This window comes from Mustela putorius, unplaced genomic scaffold, assembly GCF_011764305.1.
Source record: "Mustela putorius furo isolate JIRA1106 unplaced genomic scaffold, ASM1176430v1.1 tig00000785_pilon_pilon_pilon, whole genome shotgun sequence".
Lineage (NCBI taxonomy): Eukaryota > Metazoa > Chordata > Mammalia > Carnivora > Mustelidae > Mustela > Mustela putorius.
This window is the reverse complement of record NW_025421480.1, coordinates 10,256,772-10,280,338: the sequence shown is the minus strand read 5'-3', so window position 1 is coordinate 10,280,338 and position 23,567 is coordinate 10,256,772. Positions and strand designations below refer to the sequence as shown.

At 53.6% G+C, this 23,567-nt stretch overlaps 1 protein-coding gene and 2 long non-coding RNA genes across 6 annotated transcripts in view; 2 read left to right on the top strand and 1 right to left on the bottom strand.

Moving 5' to 3' along the window:
• TRAF5 (TNF receptor associated factor 5) overlaps positions 1-21,830 on the bottom strand; it is a 46,105-nt gene extending 24,275 nt beyond the window's left edge. The window contains exon 1 of one of the 4 annotated variants that reach the window (XM_045084688.1): positions 21,682-21,830. The gene's annotated coding sequence lies outside the window, so the exon portion shown is untranslated. Of the gene's footprint in view, positions 1-19,367; positions 20,163-20,664; positions 21,112-21,681 lie in introns of those variants that run through there. The other 3 variants (XM_004756850.3, XM_013058458.2, XM_004756849.3) reach the window with 3 other exon arrangements.
• On the top strand, positions 4,241-7,749 carry LOC123393253. Its single transcript, XR_006607994.1, has 2 exons — positions 4,241-5,049; positions 6,662-7,749. It is a non-coding gene; the product is annotated as an uncharacterized LOC123393253 (long non-coding RNA).
• On the top strand, positions 18,577-20,265 carry LOC106006228. The gene is made up of 2 exons (XR_001180191.2): positions 18,577-18,773; positions 20,156-20,265. It is a non-coding gene; the product is annotated as an uncharacterized LOC106006228 (long non-coding RNA).
• Positions 21,831-23,567: the final 1,737 nt, after the last annotated feature.

Below are 23,567 nucleotides of genomic sequence, written 5' to 3'. Positions count from 1 at the left end.
TTTATGAAAAATAGCCGTTTTCCAAAAGAAAAAAATGAGTGAGAAGAGTGTCACTGTTTTACAGTTTTGCACCTCCGTTTGGGCTTAACAGAAGACAGCCGGGTTCTCATATGTGATACTCCTGCGTTCAGGTGTCACAGTATCACACATCAGGTAGCTTTTGGAAAGCACCACTGTATGCTCAGGAAAAGAGAATAAAAATGGCAAATGATAGCTTAGTAGTAGCATGAAAATAGTCTCGCCCATACACCCCCTGAAAGGGCTTCCGGGAGGCCAATATGTACAATTTGCCAGTTTCTGTGCCTGAACATACCTGAACTAAGAAAGAGCCCATCAGCTGCTCTCCTGGTAAGACATTCTCCAGCACCCCCAGGGCTCGAGAAGCCCACTTTGGGAACCACAGTCCTATCAGTCGGGCCCGGGCCTTGTCAGTCTTTGTGCTGATGGCGCCCAGCACGCGTGTGACCTCATGGTGTCCTCACTCCTGCTGCACGGCCTGCGGAGGCCTGGGGACCCCATGCCCCATTCTCCCTCTTCCTACCTTTGTGTCTAGCTCAGCTGGAGGCGGCACACAGGAGTCATCTACGACCCTGTTCATGCTCTCCTCTGTGGTCTTGCCCAGTATTTGTTTGGATGAAATTGAGTTTTTATTTCATTAGGTGTTGTTGTTGTTGTTGTTTTAAGAATTTATTTACTTATTTGACAGAGCGAGATCACAAGTAGGCAGAGAGGTGGGCAGAGAGAGGGAGAGGAGGAAGCAGGCTCCCTGCTTAGCAGAGAGCCTGATGCGGGATCCCAGGACCCCAATATCATGACCTGAGCCGAAGGCAGAGGCTTAACCCATTGAGCCACCCAGGCACCCTAGGTGTTTTTTTTTTTTTTTTTAATAAGCACTTAAGTTCTGCTACATAATATACACTTTTGATGTTTCAGGACAGTGTTCTTATATATAAATGAACATGATCTCTCCCTGGGCAGGGTCTGTCTCCTCTCTCTGAAGCTTCTTTGGGCCCATGCCCGGCCCCCCAAAATGTAATCGATTCAATGTGCTCATGGACATGGGAGAGTCCCAATAATACGACCATAAAGGCCGCTGTTTCCTTGTCTACAAACATATTTCTCTAATTAATTGAACACTTCCAGCTAGGACTCTGTCATTCCTAGGCGGCTATTTAGTGGAAATAAATAAGAGCTCCATTTTATTAAAATCTCTTCCCTTTGGGTATAATAGCTTATGTAACAGGAAGAGTAAAAAGAGTTCTGTTCTCGCAAATAAGAAAAGAAAGTCACGGAAATTACTAGCAGAGCCTGCATATCTCCGTATCTACCAGTGCCCACTGCAGTGAATGGTGCCTTATTCCTGCCATTGATGTCACCCGCAATGTGGTCCTCCTGCTGAAAAGTTATTGACTTATACCTGAAACAAGGGAAAATCACATACAATATGCTCCCCAAGGACTCTCATTGAGTTTCTTATAAACACCATATTTTTAGCTTCATAAATTGCTGCCACTTTTTGTTGAGAATTTTCTAGGAATTCCAAAGGAAAGCTGTGGATGTCAGGATTTAAGTTCTTTACTCACAAGGTTCTGCTGATTCACTTTTGGGGAACACACAATGAACAGTCTAACATTCTGAGGCAACAAGAGTTTAGGTTTTAGTTACCGTAAAAAAGACACACATCTAGCAGATTTCAGTCTTCAGTTTAAAAAAGAAAGGTACATCCTTGGCTGTCTGTTCGCCCTACTTCCATAGGATCCCAAACATCTTGTTTAGATTAATGAAGGTTTGGAAAACTGCGGAATGTTTTTATAAATCATTTTATACTTTGTGGGGGTTTTGGGGAAAGATTTATTTCTTTGAGAGAGAGCGAGAGTGAGCGCAGGATTGGGGGGGGGGGCAGGGGGAGAGAGAGAATCTCAGGCAGACTCCCTGCCCAGCGCGGAGCCCGATCCTACAATCCTGAGATCATGACCTGAGCCGAAAACCAAGAGTTAGAAGCTCAACTGACTGAGCCACCCAGACGCCCCAATTATTTTATACTTTATAAGACATAAGCCCAGGAACTAGGCCTCCAGAGCTTTCAAGATCTGATTCTTGGGAGCTTCTGGTTACTACAGGCGAAATTTCAGAGTGGAAATGTCTCAAGACCAGAGACCTGGGCTCCATCCCTGCTCTGCCGCTCACCAGCTACGCAACCTTGAACATGACACCCCCCACACCTCCCTCATAGATTCAGCATGACAGGTCGTGGACTGGGTCCCAAGAGTGCAAAGATCTGTGATATATTACATCTGCCGTGGAGGGTGTCCAGGGCAAGGAGAGGCAATCAGACACAAGAACGACGCGTTACACTGTCCTGGTGGCAAGGACCACACACAAAAAAACCTGTCTGAGCCCAGGTGATGGGTAGCTAGTGCTTTCTGAGTTGTCTGTGTTGATCTCACAGAGAAGAAAACATCTCAGCTGCTCATGAAGAAGGTATCCCTTCTTCTTTCTAGATGAAGGAGATACAAGAATTTCGAAGAGGATAGCCTAAAAATTCTGGAGTGGTTAATAATTAACTGTGGCTCAACTGGAATGAAGGGAACACGCCAGCCATTTGCCTATTTGTTCTCAGATCCACTCTCGGCTCTCCGGCCTGGGTCTGCATCATGGAGCTGGGGTGACCTGGACCCCCACAAACTCTGTTTCCTGGGCTCCCTGGCTGCTGGCTAGATTCAGCCAACAAGAAACACTATCGAGGGCGGGAGGATGGGAGAAAGGGAGAAGCCAGAGTATCTCTCTCCCATCCCTTGGTGTTGGGCAGCATCTCCACAGTGACTGGGTCTCCTCCGTGGCCCCTGGCTCTGTGGACTAGCTCCCGCCAGGTCAGCCAGGGGTGGTCCTCAGCACCTAAGCTCTAGAGGGTACGGGAAGCCTCCCGCCAGGACTCATCTCTGAATTACCTCACCCTGAATCTTCTGTTCGGCTTCCTAGCTTTGCCATCACCTGCGTAAGCTGATTCCTGTATAACTGAATTCCTGTCAGAAACCACTAAAACGGTCTCTGTGAGATATAAGTGTGGAGAGAGAGGGGAGGAGCATCATGTGAAGAGCCGAATGCATGCCATAGCCACGAATTCCAAGTTTTACCTCATGGTTTCAATGATTTAGGGATGCTAAACATATAGGACAGGCCCACGCACAGAGTTTAGGGAAGACGCTAACCCAACAGACTGAAGGAGGATGACAACGGCCTGACTTAAGGTAGGGGCAAAGAGAAGCCATGTTTGTGAGGCATCTCTGAGGTAAAATCCAGGGATTTAGAAAGGGGTTCAGTGGAAGGGCTTAAGGAGAGGACAGTGGAGGATGGATCCCAGATTCGTTTGGAAAAATGGGTAGTTGATGGCACCAGTGGGAGAGGATGAAGGAGAGAAAGAAAGAAGCAAGAATGCAGTAGGGGACATATGGAAGTTGGGGTCCCCTGGGGACAGTCTTAAGGGAATGGAGGTGAGTCAGACGAGCTGACATCTAACATCTCTTCCCGAAAAAATGACAGGATTTCTAGGAAATGGCCACATTTCCTTTGCGGCACCAATAATTGTTTTAAAATTACCCAAGGCATCAAAAAAAATTTTTTTTTAATTTTGCAAAAATTTAAGTTGTCATTTTAGTGATGGCATTTGACATAAGAGGTTTATTAGATCTATGTCAGGGAAATAAGATCTGGAGACAGAAGACATCCCGGAGAGAGAGCAATGGGAAAATCCCTTGAGCCAGTACTGAAGTCTGTCCTTCCCGTTCAGACCTATGGCTACAGCACAGCCCTTCTTTACTTCCTGCTTGGGATTTAACTGGTGCTGCTTCCCCCAAAGCAACCGCCTTTCAGTCCTGTGTGACCCTCCACCCCTTATTAGGTCCAAGATCCCTCTTGCTAATGACTTCTAGGGTCCAGGGGCTGCTGATGAGTGTACAGAGGTGCCTGGGAAGGGTTTGAGAGGCTTCTAGTCTTCCCCCACGACTTCTTCGTAAGGGAGGGTCCTGGGAGCTGCAGAGTGGAGAGAGGCTGCTTTCTCTGACAGGTGGGACCGACAGGGCTGGGGGACAAGGAGGGGACACGGAGTCTGGCCAAGAGCGCCAGGATGGCCTTTGAGCCATAGGCAATGGAGGAACAACCCCACACTGGCCAATGAAAGCCACCAATCCAGGATGGGCAGCTAGAAGCCAAGCTCCTCCTTTCTCAGCCCTGTTCAGGCCTCACCAGAAGCATAAGGAACCGACTCCCTGACGCTCGCATTCAGCAACAGGGCACAGGTGCCAATAGGCTCTTCCCCAGACTCAGCCGAGAACCAACCAAGGTTCCTGGGCTGAAATTCAAGGAGAGATGGGGTTAGTGATGAGGAAAAGTTAAAATGCCAAATCCCTGATGCAGTGACCCAAGGAGACTCTGGCATCTGTGCCCATCTGGGAGTACAGGCAGTTCCTGCTCTCAGGCACCTGGCCCTTGAATTCTGAGATTCTGCTCTTCTCGGAAGAACAGTTACTACCGGGAAAGTGGAAAAAAAAAAGAAGAAGAAGAAGGAGGAGGAGGAGGAGGAGAAGGAGAAGACGACACTTTATCTAGTATGTTATCCGCACGGCATGAGGGAGAAGTGAGATGCACTTAAACGTGGTTACCAAAGCCTCGGTCCTCAACGGCGTAGGAAGATCTTTCCTCGGAAGACGAAACCCGTCAAGACAACTGCTAGGCCTCTGCTCCAACCCTCGACCTTCTCTTCTTGTCTACCGTTTCCCTAGCTTTCAGCACCACGATGATACGACTACTGTGTGAACTCTGGGAGAAACTGGTTTTATTTTCATTAACCTTTAGCCATGTAGGTCAGACAAAGAGGAAGGGCCTTGGAGAAATGCAGAAGTAATGAGGCCATTTTCCATCAGGCGGAATGTGGGACAGAGACCATACAGAGACCAGGTCATTCCATGACAGCCAGACAATATGTGACGACAGCCTACGAATGACCCACAGCCTATCTACTGGTTGGCTGGCTTTAGTGTTGCAGAGGCAGAGGTAAGGGTGTATTTTCTTTTCCTTACACTTTCCCAGGAGAGGGTTTTCTTGGATACAGGATGAATGATGTGGGTAAGATTTTAATTCCTTTGAAGAGAAGTGTGATTTCTCTCCAAACTGTCAGGACACTTCTGTTTTTCCATTTTCCTGGGAGTGCAGCAAAGCACTGCTGGTGAAGAGAGGGGGGTTCTAGGGCTGACAGGCATCCCTGCGCCCCTCCTGGGGTGCCCACCCCTATGTGCCCTTAACATCAATCTCCCCTACGCGGAAGCCTCGGAGCCCATCTCAAGTCCACTTGGCTCCAAGGGATGCTGGAGCAGACCTTTTAGCTTGGCTCTCAGAACTTAAGACCAAGAGGGGGGAAAAAAAAAAAGAGAGAGAGAGAGAGAGAAAACACTACTGATCTTCCCAGACAAAAGCTTCCTCTTTGGGAAGTTTCGACTCTAGTCTCTCAGCCGCCAGCCTCAGGTCCGACCTGCTGTCCGGGCTCAGCTCCTTGGTGAGCTCCACAGGGAGGGGCTGTCCTCCTCGGTCTCCAGACCCTCAGAGCCAGCCCCATGCCTGGCCCAGAGCGCTCAGTCGGTGTTCACTAAATAGGGGAATTCTAGGATTAATGTGAGACCTCCCTTTGGAAGGAGGGCCAGGAAGACAACCGAGGGCAAATCTGAACAAGGCAGACAGACGGCGAGGGGCAAAATGAAAAGATGCAAATGGAGGAAAAAAAAAAAAAAAAGATGTAACTGGAAGGAAGCGTTGGAATTGGATAAGGGTCAGGCTTACACTCAGCGAAGCTGTCTAGGCTCAGAGTCCGCCGATTTACGTGCAGGGTCTCGTTTGAATCCTCACAGCAACCGGATGACAGATACATCATTAGCGTCCCCAGGTTGCTAAATGAGGAAACTTGGAGATTTCCCATGTCCAGGTAGCAGTGAAGGCCCTTAGGGAATAAAGAGGTGCTGGGGTTCCTCTCTGTTTCTTCAAAGTCTGCCAAGAGGCAGTGTGGGATGCTGGCCACTGGTGTGGGCTCTGCAGTCAACCTGCCTGGGCACAAATCCCCATTCCATCCCTGAACAGCTGCATGATCTCAGACAAGTTACTCAGTCTCTATGCATCTCAGTTTCTTCATCTAGAAAATAATGATAATGATAATAGTAGTTACCTTAGAGAATCTTTGAAGAACAAATAAGTTAATACTGCACATCAAGGGGCGCCTGGGTGGCTCAGTGGGTTGAAGCCTCTGCCTTCGGCTCAGGTCATGATCCCAGGGTCCTGGGATCGAGCCCTGCGTGGGGCTCATCTGCTCAGCGGAGAGCCTGCTTCCTCCTCTCTCTCTGCCTGCCTCTCTGCCTACTTGTGATCTCTGTCTGACAGGTAGGTAAATAAAATCTTTAAAAAAAAAAAATACTGCACATCAAGGGTCAGCCGGCCCACCACTTGTTTTTGTCAATAAAGTTTTATTGGAACACAGCTATGTTAATTTCTTTACCTGTCATCTAGGGTTGGTTTTGTTGTTGTTGTTGCTGTTGTTTTTCCTACCACAGCTGAGTTGAGCAGCTGTGCCACAGACCATACGGCCCAAAGCCTAAAGTATTTACTTTCTGGTTCTTTACAGAAAAAGTTTGCTGACTCCGGTATGCATGAAGAGCTTATAATGGTGGTACACAGGAATGAGGAGGAGGAGGAGGAGGATGACGACTTAGCATTTGCCTCAGAGCCCCTCCACCAAGGTCCCCCCACTCTGGTGACACCCTGACTGTCTGACCGGTGGGGCACTGTATCAGGCTCTGGGGACCAGGGAAGAACAGAAGAGAGGGTCCAAGTCTGCTCTGGTGGGGCTTACAACGGAGGAGACAAGGGAGTAGCCACAAAAGAGGTAGTTAACAAACTGTGGTAAGTCCTCCGAAGGAGATCAACAGGATGTTGAGATAAAGAAACAGAAGCAGCCCCTGCAGACAGGAAGGCCTTCTGGAGGAGGCGACACATGAACAGTCAGGGGAGGATGAGAAGGAGCGAGCGGGAGGACCCGCGGAACAGACCCCGCAGGCGGAGGGACGGACAGCAAGGGGAAGGACTGCTTCTGGGAAAGGCCTTGCCATGTTTGGGAAACACAGAGGAGGCCCGCGTGGCCTAATGTCAGGGACAAGAGGAAGAGCAGGCGACGGGGCAGAGGCCAGATCACATGGGCCGGGCTGCCTGCAGGAAGGAATCCGGGTTCATTCTAAGAACAAAGCCGCGGGAAACAGCAGGAGTATTTTAAGGAACTAATGACAGTGTCTGCTCTGGAGCCTAAGAAGACCAGGGCAGGTGCCGCATGGAGAAGGACCTGGGAGGGCCGGGGGCAGGGGGAGCGCGGTGGGGAGGCTGATGGAGTGGAGACGCTGCCGCGCTGGGGCAGAGAGCACAGACCTGGACGCTGGTGGTGGCGGGGAAATGGAGCTGTCCAGTGACCGTGTGCGGGGCTGGGGGGGGCGGGAGGACCGGAGGCCGACTCCAGGACTGGGCCTCACCCCCGGGGGGAGGTGGTGCCTGCTGAGATGGGGAAGAATGAAGGCAGAGGAAGGGAAGTCAGGCGTCATCTGGGAGCACGGGGAGAGAGCCACCGCTTTGCCTGAAGACACCCCTTCCCTTCGGAGACGATGACCTCAGGCCCCACCCCACCCCAGGGCGACTTGCCTAAATAGATCCCCTTCTTTCCTCCGGTCTTTTCATGCTCGTGAGTGTTCCCTCGCTCACCGCTCTGCGGCACGTGCCCTCGCTTTCTCTGCGTCCCCGTGTTCCTCCCCCGGCCCCTGTGATAGTGACCAGCGGCAGTTCTGATGGCAGAGCTGAGTCCAGAGAGCCCACCCACGGTCCCCTCCCGTACAGCCGGCACCCCGTGAAGGCTCGAGTCACATCACACCCTGCGGGTGGGCCCAGCTCCTCACTCACGGGGACGCACTGTCACTCACGTGCAGAAGCCGCACCTCCCCTGCACGGGTGCAGCAGCACCCCCCGCATCGGGACCCTTGACTCAGCGACTGCTCTTCCTCCACCCAGAGCTGCCTTTCTCATGTCTCTAGCCCCTCCTCCACACGTTCTACTCCTCACTTCACCCAATGCGTTATTCTGAATTCACAGTTCCACAGGACTATCTCCCACTAAAGGTTTATTCATTCAATCACTTTTTGTCAATCATTCCTTTGCTGAGGACCTACTGTACGCAGACACTGACGGGGAAGGCAGCATGGAGAGCCCAGATTCCTCACGCCCCCACCCGCACCCCACCCTGGCAGGGGCAGGGGGCTTCAGCCCAGCAGCACTGCTCCCGCCACCCCCCCCACACACACACCCTTCCATTGCCAGCTCCAGAGCAGGGCCTGCAGTCCTGGGTCCCTCCTAGGCTTCCCCTGCAGCCTGGCCTGTTCTCCCAGGTCTCTGAACCCTGCCCTTGAACAAGCCAGGGGGCCCTGAATCATCTGGGTGATGGGTGGGCGGTGGGGGGGGGGGTGCCCAAGGGCTTGGGAAATGCATATTATATTAGTTCGATGACCTAAACTGTAATCACACAATCAGACTCACCAATGAGTCTGTCCTAAATTGCACCCTGCTGCCCTTTATGTGGCATTAAGTACTTCCTCCTTGAAACCCCCTGATCTGTTGGTCCTGGGGACACTGTGCTGTGTGGCCTTCTCCCACCCCTGGCCACACTACTGCAGGGTTCCCTGTGGGACTCCCCTGAGGTTGGGTCAGCCTCTGTCCCCCATCCTCGCCAAATTCCCACCTCTCCTCATGGGAAAGGCCACCTCGTCCCAACCGGACTTCTTCCCAAATGTGGGTGGGGATCCCTACTTCACCACGGCCTGGGGCATCAGCTGAGCCTTAGGATTTTCTCTGCCTCTCCCTTCCTGACCATCCTATCCCCTCACATGCATGGGGAGACGGAGATTCCAGGGGCCCGGCAAGCAGAGCCACGTGGCAGTTTGGAGACAGAGTCAACAGACAATGGCTGAGACGCTGAGATCCGGCTTGGAATTCAGAAGCCTCTGCCCGGCCCCATCATTCACGGGCTACGCGTGCTCTGTGGAAAGGGGAGAGACCCAAGAGCTCCCTAGACAGGATACACAACAGACGTGCCAAGGTGGATTCAGAAGGCTTGGCTTGACCTTTTGGCGACTTTTAGCTACCAAAGGCCAACATCACTCTAGCCATGCCTCATCTCTCATACCAGCTCATGCATAGGTTCCTCTGGGCCAGGTCATGTCTCCAAAGCAGACCACAGACGTGTGAACACTACCGGCTGCCTCAGAGCCCCGAGAGGCTGGGGCTGGGGCAGGAGTCGATGTTCTGCAAGGGGCAGACGGAGCTACCCTCTTCCAACCAGTGGGAGACCAGCTCCCGCCCAGGCCCAGGGAGAAAGCAGATGGGACCACAGGTGGCCCTCTCATGCCGGCTCTGTACTGTGGCCATATAACCTAGAAGCTTCCTGAGGTCTACTACTCCAGGTGTAGCCCAGATGCCCAGCCCACACAAGGGCAGGCGTCCTCGAGTCCTGCTCATGGAACCTTCTAGCCCCTCACACAACCCTGGACATTGGGTTCTTGGGATCAAGACAGCAGAAGAGGGAGAGATGGAAGCAAGCCCATGGGGGATGGGGAGGGGCAAGAGAGAAAGAGAAAGAATTGGAAAGAATGGCTTCTTCCCAGCCAGTTGTACAAGGGCTTAAGAGATCAGCAAGCTAATGTGTCACAGCTTTGGAAACACAGTGACACTCATCAAACCAAATCTCAAGCAGAAACATCAGTAATTTGGGTGCCTGTGGTTCAGTCAGTTAAGCGTCTGCCTTCAGCTCAGGTCATGATCCCAGGGTCCTGGGATGGAGCCCCGCATCTGGCTCCCTGCTTGGCCGGGAGCCTGCGTCTCCCCTTCCCTCTGTGCCCCCGCACTCCTGTTTGCAATCTCTCTTTCTGTGTGTCAAATAAAGAAATAAAATCTTTTTTAAAAAGAAAAAGAATAAAACATCAGTAAATTAAAAAGCGTACCAAGGAATTATTTTGGTGGGAACCAGGTCTATTTGGGTTTTCCTACGATCTATACCTCTCTGGCAACTTTTTTGGATAATCTTGGAGGTTCCACGGTTTGAATTTTCAAGATAATAACACTAACACTACCATTCACACACACTAGTACTTAGCAGTTTGTAGGTTCACACACAGCATCACACCCAGTCCTTGCACTAACCCTGTGGCAACGTTACCAGCGTCACCGTGCTGATGGAGTCTGTACCTGGGGCCCAAGCCGTGAAGCCACTTGTGCACACCTCATAGCTAGCATGCGGCGGAGCAGGATGTCAGTCCAGGCTCCCGGACTCCGAGTCCAGTGCTCTCGGCTCTGTGTCATGGCCAGAGGGAAATTCACCCCATTCCACCCGACACGGAGAGAGATCTGGGTGAGAGGCAGCACAGCCTAGAGACCAGCTCTGGAATCAGACCGTAGGGTTCCGTTCCTTCTGCCGCCCACTTACCTGGGTCCTCTCTTCCTCATCTGGCAAATGGGACAATCATAGTACCTGCCTCTAAAGCTTGGAGTTGGAATTAAATGTGTTGAATCACGTAAATTACTAGCACACAGTGCCCCAGACATAAAGAAGCTACTTAATATCCACGCGTGTCCATCCTTCACGCCCGGTCAGCATTTATACAGCGCCTGCTGTGTGCAGAGGCCCCTGCCTCACTCTACAGTGGGGGAGGACCCCAAGTGACCAGATAGTTCCGGTCTCCCAGACACGTCAGTCCCAGTGGGGACCATACCAAGTCCAACAAGCATTTGCCTGAAGAGTGTGAGTGAAGAGTGGAACAGGCTAGAGATGCTGGCCTGGGCGCCTTCCCCCAGAGAAACAGACCTGTTTGGGGAGCCTACTTGTTGCAATACTTTGGCCTGGCCTATAATGTACTTCAGAATGGGATCTCTCAGTAGCAGCTAGAAGTCAGCTTACGAAACAAGTTTCTGGGTACAGTCTACAGCAGGTCGTCATGTGAGACGCACGGAGCTGGACCGCTGGGCCAGCCTCTAGACCATTCCCCTCCCCCCCACTGGCTGCTCTTCATTTCCCCATGGCTCCGAGGACCCAGGCTGGTGCTCTTCTCTCCACATTCCTTCTCCAGCTGAGCTCATCTTAGCTCCCGCCTTGGATGGCATCTGAGGCCGACAGCACCCCGCTTTCTGTCTGCAATCTGGGCCTCTCCTATCCCAGCCACCTGGCCCACACCAACTTGTTCACTCGCCAGACCCCTCAGTAGTAACACAGCCAAGCACCCCCCCCAACCTGCTCCTCCCCAGCCTTCCTCCACCCCAGGGAAAGGGCGCCACCCATCACCCTACTGCTTGGACCCAAACTTTGGGATCACCCTTGGCTCTTCCTACCCTGCCCCCCACAACAGAGCTCTTCTTCCTCCCGGCTCTTCTCCTAAACATCTCAAACGGCTTTTGGCACAACTACTTTTGGCACTTTTGGCACAACTCCTCTGCTCCAAGCCGACCTCATCTCCCCACTGGAAGCAGCACGGGTCTCTCAGCTGGCCTCCTGCCTCTGCCCTTCCCTGTGGAGCCCAGTCACACACCAGCAGCCAAACCATCTGTTGAAATACAGAAGTCAGATGTGCCACCCCTCTGCTCTCAGGGGTAAAGCCAGTGTTCTTCGAGGCCTGCACGATCTGGCCTGTCCTCATTTTCCAGCGCTCTCCTCCTGTCCACACTTTCTAGCCACGCTGGCCGTGCTTCTTCTTGACTGCTGCGAGAGCCCTGACTTGCTGTCTGTCCCCTTGAGGCTGGAATGGCTTGTCCCCACACTTCAGCTGTCTGCTCAAATGCTGCCTCACAAGGGAGGCCTTCGCAGAGCGCCCCACCTGGAAACACCACCTCCCTGACTACACACCCCCTTCCCCTGAGGGATTTTTCTCCAAAGCGTTCACCACCATCAGGCGTGGTATGGGTTCACTTCTTTACCGCCGAGCCTCCCCGGCCAGAACACACACCCCGCGGGGACAGAGGGGCTTCTTTGGTTTGCTGAGGCCCCGACACTTGGAACGGTGCAGTGACAGGTACACCACAGACACGGACGGAAAGACTGAATGACTGCCTTACGGAAAGCTTCATGGCCCACCCACCCTGCTTTCTAGTGCCTGAACCATCTCATCTCAACTCTAAGTCCTGACGTCCCACCAGTTCCAGTTAGACATGGCCACGCTGGCTGGTGCTGGCTGACTTGGGGAAGGGGAGCCAGGGTCAGGAGGGGAGGGTTCCGCCAGATGGGGCTGGAAAAGCCGAGTTTGAGCCTCACTCCTCACCCCTAGTAATAGGAGCTAGCCCCTGGGGAGGTGGCACGGGGGCAAGGTGGGGAAGATGCCGGAAAGGATTTTTAAAGGTAGACAGGCCGGGGACGCCTGGGTGGCTCAGTTGGTTGGACGACTGCCTTCGGCTCAGGTCATGATCCGGAGTCCCGGGATCGAGTCCCGCATCGGACTCCCAGCTCCATGGGGAGTCTGCTTCTCCCTCTGACCTTCTCCTTGTTCATGCTCTCTCTCACTGTCTCTCTCTCAAGTAAATAAATAAAATCTTTAAAAAAAAAAAAAAAACAGGTAGACAGGCCGACCTTTCCATCAATAAACACGTATGGGGCCCTCATTCAAGAGCCTCACGAGGTGCTAGAGAGCCGACATCATATCTGCCAGGGTCTTTTTCGGGAAGCTTCACCATGCTGACAGGTAACAGAGTTTGAGGCCAGTTCTTCCTTTTCAGCTCATTCTCCTCTTTTCAGTATCTATTTCAAACCTTTCTCTTCTCCACAAACCTTGACCACGCCCCCCACCGCCCACCCCTCCCCCAGCAACCCAGAAACTTCACTTCCTACTGCACAGAAAAAAACAGAAGTCTTCCGACCAGAACGACCTCCACTTCCTGCCACCAGACCTGCACGTCTCCCTGCATGGGGAAAGGAGGGGTGCCCTGCTCTGCCCTCCCCCTCCCAGGGTGTATTAGAGGCAACCTCTGAATTAGGCCAACCTCTCCACCTGTCCTGAACTCCTGCCTTCTCGGGGGGACTCGACTTGACATCCACTGTCTCCCACCCCGCCTTCTCCATCGCCAACCTCTCCCTGTCAGCCGGCTCCTTCCATCAGCTCTCACACAGGTCTCTCCAGAGATCAAAGCAACACTAAAAACCCTCACTCTCATATTTCTCGAAAGTTCGAGCTCTCTCCTTCCTCTCAAGGCCAAACTTCTTCGTTCACCATCACCCACACCCAGTGGAGGGACGTCTCCACTGGCCTCGCTTCTCTCCAATCCTCAGCCCACCCCAGCCCGGCTCACATCCTCACCAAGCCACCCAGAGCAGTGACAGCCAATGGTCCATTTTCAGTCTTCATCTGACCTGGCTTCTCAGCAACATCTGACATTGTTACGCCCCAAACCCTCTCCCAACACACACTCCCTTTAGCTTCCCTGAAACCACACCGTCCAGCACCAGAGATAACGTATGAACTAACAGCTCCCAACCGTCTCTCTCTTGCCACCCTGGACGTCCTCTGCCGTCTAGACTCGCGTCCAGGCTGCCTACCCTGTGCCTCCTTCCGCCCATCTTGCAGGCGCTCCGAAACCAACGCCTTCCCTCCCCTGACCTGCTCTCTCTCCAGAGCTGCCTTGTTGTGAAGACCCCCTCTCCATCTTCCTGCTGTCGCCAGACGACTGGCATCACCCGGTCAATGCCTTCCCCCTCCCCACCCCGGCCCCCATCCTGAGGGTACCTGACGGGTACGTGGGTACATGCCACCTCCTTCTCTCCACCCCACCCTGCGCGACCAACACCCTGATTCAAGCCGGCGCCCCCACTGACTGGGCCCACCACACAGCCTCCTACAACTGGTCTGCCTCACCCACGCGCTCCTCCAGAGCATTCTTCACACCAAGCCTAACTGAGCTTCTGAGAACACCAAGTGCATGACTTGCACAATCTTTTCAGCGCCTCCCAATCCTCTGCATGTCCCCAAGCCCTGACACATGCGGCAGCGGTCCTGCCCACACCCGCAGGGTCCCCTGAGAGCCCCTTCCTGCCCACCCCGCACTCTCCACCCTCCCTGGCCTTCTCCTTGCCATTCTTCACACAAGAGGCAAACCTGCCCCCCACACACAGCCTTCACCCCGCAGGCTGCCCTCCCTCTGCGCAAGCTTTGGTCTCCCCTCATCTCCCGCTCACACAGCGAACCCCCCCTGAGGCCCAGCTTAAGCATCTCAGACTCAGGGAGGACTTCACTTGCCTCCTCAGCCAGGTTAGGTCCCTCCTCCTCCTTCAATACTAATCCGCACCAGCAAAGGGAAGGCAGGGCAGGGGTCGGGGGTTGTTACGGTGCCGGCCCAGAGCAAGCACTCAGATATCTGGGTGAATGGAGACCTGCCACTTTGGGTGCCTACAAAGTGCGAGAAGCTTACGGGAGTTGTTCCCACTTTGCACAGCAACCCAGTGAGGTATGGGCACTAGACTTATTATTCACTATTTATTCACCTATTATTTATTATTTATTCACTTATTATTCTACCAATTAGGATTATAGAAACGGGTGCAAGGTCACATGGGTGGTAAGTGCTGGCTTAATCTCGGGCTGGTCTCCTCTCAAAGCCACGACACCACGCTTCGCTCTGTGCTCCCATAGGCTCACCCGGCGGCTGACATACAGTGGGAGCTCAACTAAGAGGGACAAGAGGAGTATCCACTATGTCATGTCTTTGGTCCTCACAGTCACCCTTGAGGCCTACAAAGAAGAATTATAATTCCCCTCTTCCGAATGAGGGGAAAAAATGGGTTCAAAGGCTCACTAGTGGTAGGTGGCCATGCTGGGCCGGTCCTAAGTCTCTTAGCTTGTATCTAGAGAGATTTTCTCCGCAGCTAGGCACGGATGCATGGAATCGTGCAGGGAAGCCATGCAGAAAAGAGGTAACATAGCAGGCTTGAGACTGCCGTCCGGAGAAAGTTCTGCTTCTAAGGATGGCCCTTGGTTAACATCTTGGAGGGCAGATTTGTGGCAGGTTCTCCTAACTGATTCGGGTGGTGCACGGTGCCCAAACTGTTTTCACAAACAATGTGGTTGTTGCGGACCACCTGTTTTTCTTCTGGAAGTCTGGAATTTTGGTATAAGTTAGGCAGGGGATGCCTACATGACCAGACCTCAGTAAAAACCCTGGGCACTGGGCGTCTGATGAGCCTCTCTGGTAGACAACATCTGACGCATGGTCACAAGTCTACAGGATCGTGTATGATGTCGCTGGTGGGAGGGACTCTTGGAGCTTGCGCCCGGCTTCCTCCGGACTTCTCCCCATGCGCCTTTTTCCTTTGCCAGTTTTGCTTTACATCCTTCCACTGTAACGAATCGTAGCTGTATGACCCTATGCTGACTCCTGTGAGTCCTCAGAGAATATGGCAGAACCTGGGTGTGGTCTTGGGGAAGCATTCCCAACAAGAGATCTATTTGCGTTTTCTTTGAAAAGGGTGAAGGGCAGGAATTAGTAGATTAAAACAGGAGGCACTCTAGGCAGAAGAAAGGATATGAAGAGAGGAACAGATACATCAGATCGAAAAGACTCTATAGCCCTTTAACAAAGCCAAGCAGAACTGCCATTGAGAGGACCAAGCATTTCGGCTATGCGGCAGAAGACACAGGCCCTAGAGAAGTCATGCTTGTTGAAGGATCCAGTATCAGGGAAGTGAATGCTTGACTGGAATTACTGTCAAGGAAGGATCAAAAGAATTTAGCATCTGGCTGTCCACAGCTAATATCCACGGGGTCAGACATTCTCTAAAAGATCTCCAGAAGTGCCACTGAGCCGTTGAAGCAACATCCCAAATTACCGGCTTTTCAAATAAAACCTCAATATGAGGAAGTCGGTCTGCTCCAGAATAATCTATTTCCCATCCACGAAGGGCAACTGTTCCCTCCTTCCTTTATTCCCATTTGAAATGTGTTTGCCCACAGTCCAACACCCTTTCCCACCCTTCCTGCCCACTTCTCCTCATGCCTTCGGAGGGCTTCCTGGCATAACCCCACCCCGTTGTTGAATCACTTCGATTCTGCGACTTTCCGTAACACTGAAGTCTTCCCTCTCTGTTAACTTATTTGCCTGGAACCCAGGGAAGCATGGTGAGTTCTCCCAGGGCGCATCACAGGTGTCTGTCCGGCCTCTTCCTCAGAATCTTCAAGTCAGGAAGGCAGAAGTGGCACTTTCATGAGTATTTGGCTTTACCTTGGCTCCAAGGGTTTCTCTAAAGGAAGGCTCAGCACACAGATTGACTGTTCCAACCCCCTCCCAGTTGGGGGGTTGGGACGGGCTCGGACTGACAGCCAGAACCCATCAACTTCACTCCACACTCCGCTCTGATTGAATAGCTAGACCCCACTGAAGGAACAGCTCTACTCCTGGTAATCAAGCCAGTGGCTCTATTTTTGCTTTCCAAATCCATTCTATGTCATCTGCAGGGTCCCTGATTCACCTCCCTACCCAGCACTATTTTCCCTCCGAGGTGGCAGCTGCTCTGCCCACAGATTAGTCTAAAGACTGGAATCCTGCCCCTGAAACCTACTCCCTGGGGCCGGGTCTCCATTATCTGCTGCTATCTGCCCTCCTCTCTGCCCTCTGCCTGCCAAGGGCTTGTCCCGGCTTCTCCCCACGGTGCCCTGCCCTGTCCCAGCTCACCTGCCCCTGGAGACTGAGGTCTGCCAGGTGTAGAGCTTGCAAAGTGACAGCACCAGGCTACTTTAAATGATGGTCTGCCCTGGCACTTGGCAGTTCTTTTGTTTGTCTGTTTTTAACTTAAATTTGAATGCCTTTAGGCTAGACACACATTGTGCACCTCCCCAGAGACCCCACAACTCCCTACTGCGCTCCCACACACGGAAGAAGAAAACCAGCTTTACTGAGCACCCAACCAGACACCAGGCTCTGTGTACATGCTGGCTCATTGAATCCTTTCACCAGCCTCAAGTGAGTGACCCTACAGTCTCTCTGAGGAAACACAGAGGCTCCTGGAAGTTGGCCAACTTGCCCAGATCACACAACTACAACCAGCAAGCCATAAATGCAGATTTGAACTCAGAGCTCCCAGCTTTTGAAAGTCCACACTATTTCCACTACACAGCAGGTGGGAGAGGGCCTCCCGAAACATCATGGTGAAGATTTTGTGTGTCACAAATCAAGCCGCCAGGAAAAGAGCTGGGGGAGAGACAGAAAGCTTTCCTTAAGGGTGTTGGTTTAAGCCTTGGGAGGTCCGGAGGGCTCTAGGGAGAAGAGCGCAGGGGATAGAGGCTCAACCGGAGGGCACAGCCAGAGCCTCATACCGGCATCTGCAGGGCTGAAGGAAGATGAGAAGCTCAGGGTGAAGGCGGAGGCATTGGTGGGGACAGGGGGCCCCTCCGAGGAGATGGGCAACAGCTGCAGAGCAGGCTGGCAACTGAGGATTACCAGCCCCAGAACCCTTCGGGCAATCTGAGCGGCAGGGCAGGTGCTCCGCGCTGAGGGAGGAATACAGCCTAAGTGCAAAGACTGGCGGCCCATTCCAGAAGCTTCTCCGTGAAAGGGAGAGAACAGGGGGTGCATAAACACGGGGTTTTCCTGTTTAACAGAGGCTAAGCTAGTGGGGCAGAGGAAGGAGTGAGTGGTCAGGGAACAAGGGAGGGAACCTGGCAGAGGGAGGAGAGGGGTGAATCGGCGGTGTAGGTGGAGAAGGTGTTCTCCCGTGAGTCAGGAGAGTACCTTTTCCCTGAGAGAAAACAGGCCATGGGGGAAATCCCAGGGATGTTCTGAACTGGCGAGCAGAGAAGCTGTGGAGCGCGGGTCCAGCCATGAGGCGTGGGGAACTGCTGAAAGGGAGCCGGGCCCCCTTCCCTGCTCACACCCCCTGGGAGGGGCGCCCCCCACAGACCCTGCAGGGACACACCGATAGCCTCCCTCTTGCTACTGCCCTATCCTGGCACGCACCCCCCACCTGCTCCTGATAACAACGGGCACACTCATCACTGTCCCTGCAAATGGATTTTGAATTGTTCTGTCGGGACTAGTGAGTATTTTCACTTTTCTTTCCTCTCTGGTCCTCGAGTCCACTTCCTCACAAGACAGGGCCTGCGGGGGGCCACATGGATCCACGGCTGTCTGACCCTCCAAATAAAGCTTTCCTCGGGGCAAAGCAACAAACTCCATGGGGCCTGACCCTGGCCTCAGCCAGGGCAGGAAGCCTCCCGCCCTGGGGATCACTTCTGCCCCTGGGACATGTTCTCTCCCCCAACACACGCACGCAGACACCCACACAGCTTGGCTACGATGATGACTCCTGCCCCAGGAGCCCTCAGTAAAAGCCACCATCTGGGCAGAAAAAGCTCTTAAGAGACAGCGTGTGCCACTGTTTCCCCTTCCCTTGGTCTATTAGCTCTTAAAGACCGCAGTACAGGGACGAAGGCATCAGGTCGCCTTTGATGAATGCCTTTCAGGTTCCCCCCCCGCTCCTCCCATCCGGAACCCTGACTTCCTCTAGCTGAAACAACAGAAGAGCACAGGACTTAGAGTTCAAGGACTTGGGCTGGGTCCTGGCTGGTGCCTACATTCTGCGAGATCGTTCCGGTCCCTTCTGAGCCCCAGCTTGAAGCCAGCTAAGTGGAAGGAACAGCCCCGGCCTCTCCCTTCTCTCAGGGAAGCAGGGAGAGGTTAACCAGGTAAGAGAGGCTATTTTCAAATTGCCCAGGGCTCTTCGGATTTCTGGGATCTAAGCGATTGCCGCAGGCAGCTCATCTTCTCTAGGGCCCCACCCAGCACCTGCTCCCCAGCTATCAGCCCCTACCAGCCCCGAGCCCAAGGGAGACACATCTCAGATGCACTGGACGCAGACATCTGTTTAGGTCTCTTGTACACCAGATTCCAGAATACAAACAAGAAGAGACACAGGTCTTGCCCCCAGTTCACTCAGCTGGGCAGAGCGGCCGTCTGTTCACACGCTGGCCAGGGAAGAGTCTCCAGAACCTGCTCCACGTCGGTGGGAACAGACCAGACGTGCATGATCAAAGTCTGGCCAAGGAGGAGGCAGGCAGGTTTCGCTCTCTGAGAAACCGGGGCGGGGGCCTGGAGCCAGACACCAGGCCCAGCCCGGGAGCCTCAAGGTCTACTACACACCATGCTTTATCCTCACCATCTGGGAGATGTAGACAATAATCCTGCTTTGGCCTGACTCGCTAGGATACCATGGAGGACAAATGAGAACAGTGATGAGAAAACGCTTTAAAAAGCAAAGAGTTTCATAAACAGGGACTTACTTTTCTTCAGGGTCCTCCGCAGTGAAGCTGAGATAATCACAGAAGGGCTGCTTGTCTAAACGCCGACGAGCCTTTCCCACGGCTAGCCTAAGAGGACTGACTCAGAGGCACCCAGCTCCCTCGCTCTGCACATCACGCCCCCACCCCCACTGAAATAGCCCACTTACTGCACTTGGTACTTTCAGTGGATGGAGCCTCCTCTCCTTTCCCTCTTCTTCCCACTGCCCTGCCACCCATGGCCAGTGGGAACTCAGGGGATGGCTTGCTGACAGATGGACACGCTGTCCATCCTACTCCCCTTGCCTCAGCCCGCAGCCCAGAGGACTTGAGAAAATCAACTCCTCCATCACCACCCCCCCAGCAGGACATCCAGAGGCTGGCTCAGATAGGAGACTTTCTTCTGCTTCTGTCTAGGACTAGGGGACGGAGGTTCCAGGATGAGGGCCAATCCACTCCGCAGAGTTCAAAACAAAACAACAATAAAACCAAGAAAGAGTCTACAGGGGCTGGCGACTTTCTGCTTGCATCTCACATCCATCTTTCCCGCGGCAATGTCTGTCTGTCCTGTGCAAACTGGAGAACTGCGGGATGAGAGAGTTCAGCTGTGGTTTTCACCCAAACCAGCCACAGAGCTAACACGCTCCCATCCGCCAAGTGAGAAGGGCACAGCGGCCCCCGCAGCACTCCGGATCTGGGAGGTCCGACCTGGCCTTTCCCGGCCTAAAACTCCCTCACAGGCACTGACAAGCATGTTCTATTCGTCACTGTGTTTGCATTTTGTCTTCCAGGGCCCTTTTCAAATGCAAACGCCCCTGGAGGAAGAAACCGTATTCCACGGGCCCCAGCCACACAGCACCTGTGCCCAGTAAATATTTTCTGAATTAAATTGGTTACGAGATCCCTGTGCTCACAGAAGACGGGTCAGAGCGCGGGGCTGAAAAGGGTGGGGCTGCAGGCCCGGCCGGGGCGGGGAGCCACGCCTCCCTCCACCTACATCAGCGCTCGCCCGGAGCCGCCCTGCAGCCCCAGCCAGATAACTTGAGTTAGGAGAAAGTAAATCTGAAATAGCCAAATATGGAAACTCTGCAGGAGGGGGCAGAACCCGCCGAGAAAGGAGGCAGCGGCAGAGCGGAGCAGCAGGGTGAACCACAAGACTGCGGCCCCAGGATTCACTGAAAAGTCTCACAGTTGCCAAAACCCTGCAGGGCAGGACCAAGGGGGAGGCAATCTGGTCTGGAAAACCCAGATTCCACCAATTCTCTGGGTGTCCCTGGCCACGCACTTCACCTCCCCGAACCTTGGTTTCCTCCAAGACCCCTCCGAGCTCAGCTGAGGGTCTGCGTGTGCAGCGTCGGGTTCGTCTCGTGCTGTGCTGTGTGTCTAACTGAGCACTCCCAACCGAACAGTTTGCGGAGGTTTCCATTCATTCTCCTATTCCGGTTCCATTCCGGAGGGCTCCGCTCGGAGAAGTCCTGCAGACACGGTGGAGGGGGTGCCCAAGGGCACGCAGGGGGCGCCCGGGATTTGCAGAGCGTGTGCACCCGGCTCACCTGAAACCCGCCCTGCGTCCCCCGACCTGAACCCGGTCCCTCCGATACCTAGGCGCGCTCTGGAGCAGCTCCCCAGCTCGGGGCCCCCAGTTGCGTCCACACCACACAGCCTTCCCCTGCTTAGAAAACCCGCTCCGGGGACGCCTGGGTGGCTCAGTTGGTTAAGCAGCTGCCTTCGGCTCAGGTCATGATCCCAGCGTCCTGGGATCGAGTCCCACATCGGGCTCCTTGCTCCGCAGGGAGCCTGCTTCTCCCTCTGACTCTGCCTTCCACTCTGTCTGCCTATGCTCGCTCTCGCTCGCTCTCTCTCTGACAAATAAATAAATAAAATCTTTAAAAAAAAAAAAAAAAAAAAAAAAAAAAAAAAAAAAAAAAAAAACCCGCTCCGAGCCGCCGAGCCCAGCTGTCTCCCACACCCGCCTCCGCACCCCCTCGCCCGCGGCGGCGGCCACCTGCCCCGCGGGCTACCCCGGCCCGTCCGCCTCGCGCCCACCGCCCGCGCCCTCCCCGCGCGAGTCTGAGCGCGGGTCGCGGCACTCGCTCAACGCGAGCGGGGCGGGAGGGGCGGGCGTCCGGGCCCGGGGCCCCAGCAGCCCGGCGTCGGGCGCGGGGAGAAGGGTGCGGGGCTCGCGCCGCCGCGGCGCTTTCGGTTTCAAAGCAAACCGGACGAGCCGACAGGCGCTCCTCGGCCCCTCACTCCGGCCCTACAGCCGCGGGGCTGGTCGCCGCTGCCACCGCCGGGGCGGCGACCTGCCGGGACTCACGTGTGGCTCCGCGCGGGGAGTCCGCGGGCGCGGGTCCGCAGGCGCGCGGCTATCCTGGGCAGCGGCCGGCGGCGAGGCGGGGGCGAGGCTCTCAGCCCCGGAGCCCTGCGCGCCGAGCCCGGCCGGGGGAAGGAGGGAGGGCGGGCCCGGGACCCGGGACGGGAGGGGCCTGGGGCGGGGCCCGCGGGCGGTCAGGGCGAGGGGCGCAGGCCGGGGGGAAGGGCGGAGGCTCAGGAAGGTGCTGGGTAGAACGCCGAGCACTGAGAAATCTAACCAACCCGCGCTAGAATTCCAAATACTTAGAAATAAAAAGCATTTCAGATTGTCCTCTAGTGCCTTCGAACCGTGCACATCTCACCCTTCAACCTGGGACGACCAAACTCAGCCAACCCTTCTTCATGCTTTGACTCCAATAGTTCAAGTTCTCAGGTCTGGTTCCAATGAGTCTCTCTTGATCTTCCTTTAGCAGTAGCTCAAATTTGCCAGCCCTCTTCCTTGCTGCTGGTCTAGCAATCCCTTAGAGAGGTCGAGGACCAAGGGGTTCCCAAACATCTCTTCGGATCTTCTAAATAACCTTGCAAAGGAGGCCTGGTCCTCCTCATTTTATGTATGAGTTATTGAGGTCCAAAGAAGGGACCTGAAGTGGTATGCGGGCAGCTGGACCCTCCGCAAGGGCTCTAGCTACCAGATTCCTAAACGCGGGACTTCTTACGATACCTCTCTCCATGAGCCTCGGCTCTGAATGATATTTGTAGTCTGTATAAACCTCCTCTGTGGGGACGCCTGGGGGGCTCTGTTAAGCATCTGCCTTGGCTCAGGTCATGATCCCAGGGCCCTGGGATGGAGTCCCAGGAACTCCACATCGGGTTCCTTGCTTAGCGGGGACCCTGCTTCTCCCTCTGCAGCTTGTGCTCTCTCTCTCTCTCTCTCTGACAAATAAATAAATAAATAAATTTTTAAAAAAAGATTATATTTATTTATTTAACAGAGATCACAAGTAGGCAGAGAGGCAGGCAAAGAGAGAAAGCAGGTCCCTGCTGAGCAGAGAGCCCGATGCTGGGCTCGATCTCAGGACCCTGGGATCATGACCCCAGCGGAAAGCAGAGGCTTAATCCACTGAGCCACCCAGACGCCCCTAAATAAAATATTTTAAATATATATATATAAATCTCCTGTTAGGGTTGATGGAGCATGAAGAGCATGGACTTTGGAATGAAATAGACCAGAGCTCCAGTCCTAGCTTCCTCGCTTTCAGTGAGGCAAACTTGGGCCTAATTTGACCACCCTGTGCTGTAATTACTCATCAGTGAAAGGGCAGAATTAGTGAAATGCACAACCCAGATACACATAGGAGCCAGGCAGGAAACAGACATGCTCTGGGCTCCCGGTACTGTCACTGACTGTGATTCAATGGTTTCTCCCCCCTCTTCCTCCGCATAAACTGAATAAAGCAAACTATCCCAAGAATCATATCAGAGTTTTAAATATAATGAAATCAGATTCTGGGACAGATAGTGAATCTTTAATTGTGGAAAGTGGGGGCTGTAGGACTTCAGGGCTAGGAATCTAAGTCAGGAGGTAGAGGAATTTTGACAGCTATTAGTTAGAATGAAAGGACATGTTCCCAGCTCTTCATGTCAATTGCAGAACCCTGGGCAAGGTGTCTGGGAGAACAGAGAAGACAGTCTGGGAATAAGTCAGTCCGATGGAAGAGATATGATCCCCTGCCTTGAGGATCTTAAAGTTGGGTGCAAAGGACAGGATGTAAATGTACATGTAAAACCAATATTAAATATTTGCTGATGATAGCTAACATTTGATAGCTAACATTTATTGTTATTATTAATGTTATTTATATTATCTTATTATATGCCAGGTACTGTGCT